The sequence below is a fragment of the Nannobrachium achirus genome (genome assembly GCF_963921795.1).
Source record: "Nannobrachium achirus genome assembly, chromosome: 24".
Classification (NCBI taxonomy): domain Eukaryota; kingdom Metazoa; phylum Chordata; class Actinopteri; order Myctophiformes; family Myctophidae; genus Nannobrachium; species Nannobrachium achirus.
The window spans coordinates 17,054,206-17,060,431 of record NC_137831.1 but is presented as its reverse complement, the minus strand read 5'-3'; positions in this window follow the sequence as shown (position 1 = coordinate 17,060,431).

The window sequence follows — 6,226 nt, the reverse complement described above, 5'->3', positions numbered from 1 at the left end:
CCCCCACAATCTTTTCATAGATTCCATATAGTTTCATCGTTTGACAGCACAATCTTCAGTGTATTTTGGATTCATGTCAGTTTGTGTTTTCAGATATTTAACCACTTGAGCCGTCATTACCTAATAAACCTGACCTTTCACTCTGTACTTAGTCTGCTCTTTTTCAACATTACACCAAACCTCTTTGCCGAAAATAGCCGATCTACGAGCTCACAACGCCTCGCAGCGCAAGGTGTTGTGAGCTTGTAGATCTGCTATTTTTGGCTACAGTTCTCAGAATATGGACACTAGTGTTCAAGTTGTTAATTATAAAAAGGATTGGAAGATTTGGAGGACCTAGGGGTCTCGGACCCCCTGTTGAAGACCCCTGATCTAGGTACAAAACAGTATAATTAGTCCCCCCAGGAATCCGCGGAGAAAAATTCTTGATTCCGCGGAGAACAATCCTGATTCTGCGGAATTCTGTGGTGAACAATTCTTGATTCCGCGGACATTAAAAAACAACCTAAAATGACCAGTTATCAAGCTAAAAATGATATAGTTCTAATAATCAAGTAAAACCCTTCATGAAATAGCTACAATTAATTTTAATTATTGGTTAGAATAATCAAATAATCATTTTTGAGAATATAAATCTAATATTAAATCTATTCTTTTTTTTAATTGTTATTGTTTTTAATAATTACTTTCTGTTGCAAAGACTATATTGTCATGCAAACCCTGCCCATAGTAACCACATTTTAGAGGATAGCCTACCTACTACCTAGTATGGGTGTAATATTTATTTATTCTCTTCTGCATTAGCATTGTTATTGCCAGGACCATAGACATAGAGGAACTATAGTTCAGGACACAGTTTCTGTCAGGAACGAATGTGGGACCGGACCAATACAGCGTCAGTGCTAGCAGGAGGGAAGCTAAGCTATTCCCCCAGGCTCTGTATGAGGTGGCCACTGACCAGACCGTGTACACATCGTTTTATAATAGTAGTAATGACTACTCCCGCCGCTCTGCTGCCACTCGCGACCGTTATTCCGCGGACGTCAGAAAAGTCCGCGAATGGCCGAGAAATCCGCGGGTGGTCGCGAATTCTGCGATAAATTCCGTTTTCGCGGAATCGCGGATTCCTGGGGGGACTATATAATAACCTGTGGCCATATATACTTTTATCCACAAGTTTCCAACATCCCATAGTGCATTGCGCAGAAATTGGACGGAGCTTCCGGCGCCGCAGCCGAGTGTGATCTACAAGCTCACAACGGCTGCATCTGCGACGCGGCGTGAGCTTGTATGTCTTGTGTTAACCGGAAGTGTGGTGCAGTGTGGTGCAAATATTTCTCCAGTAAATTCCCGCGGAAACAGGTGGATACATTTTCAAACAAACACATCTAAGAAATTCCATAAATAAATAGTAATAATAATTAAGATGTAGTGAAATAGACGATCGCGAACACATTGTGAGCTTGTTGATTGGCTATTTCAAAGAGCCAAAATATATGGCTGAAGTGGTTAGAGTAGAAGTAAAAGTATTGTGACTCAAGTAAAGTATAAATACCTCCAAGTACAGTAATTAAGTAAATCTACTTAGTTACTTTATACCATTGGTAGTGAGTGACTGTCTGCCGTAGGATATTTCCCCGAGCGGCAGAATCAAACAAGACATTGTTGTAAATGTCAATGCCATGTTTCCATGCCGCTTCAGCCTTTCATGTCGAGCTATAAAACTACAGCATAGTGGTGTTATTGTAAACATTACAAACACTATGCCGATGATGAGGTGTACGGTTACGCTGTGATAATAAACATCACAGGCTTATTAGCTGTTGTGCACATAACATGTTTGTCCGTGTTCCCTGTACCCTTGAACTTGACACGATATTCCAGTAATCCAGAGAGCTCTATATATTCCGGAATGCTGTCAGTCCACTGGTTCTCAAAGAAAGGTCTGGGGACCTCCAGGGGGTCCAGAGGGACCATTACAGGCATGTAACTCTGAGAGTGTACAAATGGGTCCATTTAGTTCCATTTGTACACTCTCAGAGTCAGGGCCGGGGGAGAGCCAATTGACCCTTCTGTCAGCCTTCTGATTGGTCCCTGACTGACCAACCAGCAGGCTCTTTCTGCCCTGGTTCCGCCTTATGGTTGCTTATGTTTAATTTGCTAAAACCTCATTTTTGGAGAAAATTAGAAACATGATATGCCCAGTCACTATACTGCACCTGAGAAGTTCCTTTTTACTGAGACCAAGTTTAAAATAAGAATTGAATACACTGAATATCAACACAAAGCAACAGAAAAACCTGTTATTTCAATGGTGGATGGAGAGAAAGGATTTTTGTCCAACCAAAAAACAGTAACCAATAGGTGCAAAGAGAGGAACAACCACGGGCGGGACTTGACAAAGGGCCACTGCAGGCAAGCTCCCCCAGAGACTCCCCAAAAAGAGCAGATGTACAAGCTTGCGGTATACGTGGCACGAATGCGCTGTGAGCTTGTAGATCTGCCAACATAGCATCATAGCCAACATATAAATGGAAACAATAAAATGATCGTGATGCTTTACTAGTGGAAAATAGCAGATATACAAGCTCACAGCGAGGCACGAGTGCCACGCTACGAGCTTATAGAGCTGATATTTTTGAAGAAAAAAAAATCATGACAATTTGTGCAAGTCTTTGAATATATTGTCCTGATTCTGTAAATGTCTTTTTATATAAAAATCAACACAGCACCAAAGTGTCCTTTCCCCTTTTAATCAAAAATCCCTTGCAGAGAGTCAGAGAGACTGAGAATCAAACCATGGCTCCTGCCCGCATGTTTTGAGCGTTTTGATGGCAGTCACTCTCTCCTTTTTTAATGTTTGGATTACAGATAGAAGCCTCTTGTTCACTTCCTCTGCTGCTCCTACAGCTTCCTTCCTCTGTAGATATAAATGCAGGCTAAGCGACTTTAACCACGCTTTGGCAGGAGAAAATATGGGCACTTAGCAGGACCCAGCCCAAGAGAAGCCACTGTACCAGTTTGACCACTTTAAACCTATTTGAAAACAGACAATCTCTATGAGCTCACAACTCATCGCCTTGATTGTAGACCTGCTGGCTAGTAGATCTGTTATTTTCAAAACAATCTTGAAAAAAAGGAAAGATTGTATTGGGGGGGGGGGGGGGTCGCTGCTTGACACAAGATGGTTTCAGATGGGGGTCCACGGAAGAATACATATTAATTTGGTGTTTGTGTGTGTGTGTGTGCAATTCTGGTCGGGCTCGGGAATCGAGCCAGCGACCCGTTGCATGCTACACAAGGCCTATGTGGTATGCGCCCGGACCAGTAGGCCAGCAGGCACCCCTTACTGGGAACTCTGTACTTGAGTCGCAGACGCCTTTGACAGTAGATGGGCTATGTTCGGTGCACAGCATGATTCCATTAAAGACTTCTGTGGGATCCAAGTGACTGAAATCAGTCGTGGCGACTGAGAACTATAATCCATGACCATGTGACTCACTGATTGTCAATTCAAACTTAACACATTGTGCCATCAAGATCACATTGGAATCCGTTATTTATTTTGAGACACATGGTCATAAGACAAAGCTTGAGCAGCTTGAGAATTCATCACCTAAACTCTATACATGACTCTCAAAGAACAAGTGATTTACTTCTTAGCAAATAGCAATGGACCCTACCCGAGTGGTTCTCAAACATATCGATGCCAAGGACCCACAAATGTATATGTATTTGGCATGAAGATTATGCAAATTACTCAAACTTTTCCAAACATTATTATATAACAAACGTACAAGCTCGCAGCAAGCGAGAGTAACAGAGTATTTACAGGGTATAAAGCTTTTTTTTAAAACAAATAGCAGCAAACCTTTGCAGTCACTTAGGGACAAATATCAGAATTTATTTCTCAAAACGAATAAAATGGTATACCAAAAAAAAGCCTCACGTTTAAAAAGTGTTTAAAGGTATTGCAGCTCTGTTTATACTGTATGTGCAGTAGGTCTGGAGGTCTACTCAGGACACTCAACTCTCTCTCTCTCTCTCTCTCTCTCTCTCTCTCTCTCTCTCTCTCTCTCTCTCTGTTACAACAACAGTGTACATACTGTAGTCACAGGAAACCTAGTTCAAGTACTGTAAACACCCAACACAATAGTCACTGATTGCATATGGTGGCCAGTCACGCTACCCTACACTGTTGATTTGGACGGAAGATTTTGATTCATTTTTTTTGGTCACAGTCAGGGATGGGCGATATTGGTGATACATTATCGTTGAGACTAGGGCTGTCACGATTGTGACATTTTACATGACGATTAATTGTCACTCAAATAATTGCGATTAGCGATTTAATTGTTTTTGTCGTTGACAATTACATTTCTGTTTGGCTTTTAGGCTTTGAGGTTGCACATGGTAGATATGACACATAACCTAAATATACAAAGAAATTACTGACATATTTCACAACTTTATATTTAAAAAAGAACATTAATAGTGGAAATAGCCGATCTACGAGCTCACAACGCGTCGCGTCATAACTCTGCTATTTCCACTATTTTTGACTTTTTTTTTAATATATGAAGATTTTTCAAAATGGACACGATTATGACGATTATGTTAAATAATTGCGATTAGACGATTAATATGTAATAATTGTGACAGCCCTAGTTGAGACGATACAATGTCCCCATGATAGGCGTTTTCAGAGATATTGTATGTATCGTGATACAATGAGGGAGCCTTATACAAATTCCTGTTGAAATATTAAAACAGAGATTCATTGCAGAATTCATTTAAACCTGCATTTGGGTCTAAATCAGTAGTTCTCAAACTTTAAAATGTCTTACGGGTCCATTTGGTTTCATTTGTATACAGTCAAGAGTTACATAGGCTACTTGTAAGGGTCAAGCGAGTCCCTGGACCCCACATTGAGGACCACTGGTCTAAATGGTCTGTTACTCCTTTTTCGTTTAGTTTTTGTTAACTTGTAGGTGGTTGTACTGTTAACTTGAAAAATAACCATAAAAACCAACATGAAAAAGAATCATGATAAGATTGTGTATCGTGATACAGCTTGGAGAAATATTGTGATGTTGTATTTTTCCATATCACCCACCCCTAGTCACAGTCAGTTTTGAATAAAATGTCATATTGTTTTAGTTTACCTGAAGCGAAACATAAAATGACTTGTCTATTAGTTCTACTGGATCTTTTTTCCACTATAGTCCCTCCCTAACATGTCTAGATTGGTTAAATGTGTCATCCGAGGTACAACGAGAAAACGAGAAAATTGAGGAAAAAAATAAACATTTGACTGAATTAAACTGAATGAAATCAAAACTATAATAATGAAAGAAACGATAACTAACTGAAACTGTATTGTGTTTACAAAACAAACTAAAACAAACTGAAATTATAGACAAAATGCCCTTTGTTTTCATTGATTGTAACTGAATATATTTTGACACATAAAAAAGCCAGAGCACCGCTCAAAAACTAAAACCAACACTAAAACTAAGCGTTGTCAGTCGCAAAAATAAAAAACTAGCAACCTCTCTCTAAAAACTAATTAAAACAAACTGAATTAAAGATTATATATTTTTTTAAACGATCTAAAACTAAACTATAATGAAAAATCCAAAACTAGTATAACATTGGGAGAAGGAAGAGGGGGTCATCGTGGCGCCTACGAAACGAAACCTCTTTTTTTCCCCATCTCATTTCACGTGCAAACATTAAACGCCGGCGTGGTTTTCAATGCTGTTGCTGCGTGTTATTCTTCAGGCCTTAAATCTTTTCTGCTATCTGCAGTTGTAACAAGGACCAGGGAGGAAGCCGGGCTCCCGGAGAGACTGCAGGGGTCAGGGGGTTAACGTGCTGCACCCCCGTTTCCCCTCGGTCTGTGCACGGTCCTCCCCAGATAAATTCCTGACAACAGCTGGGTTTCTGAAAAAAAAAAAGCGAGGGGCTGCAGGGTTTACATGTTATGCATGAAGGTATAGGCCAGGGTTCCCCAAAAGGCGGCCCGCGGGCCATTTGCGGCCGGCGGGGGGGGCTACTGTCTGGCCCCCACCAACCCCAGTAGTAATGGTGGTATAAGAGCAGCAACAACACTAGTATATCGTCGTTGTCGGGTGGAAATCTCGTATCTCCAAATTTGTACGTTCTTTCGCAAATCAGCAGATCTACAAGCAGATCTACAAGCAGATCAGCAGATCTACAAGCA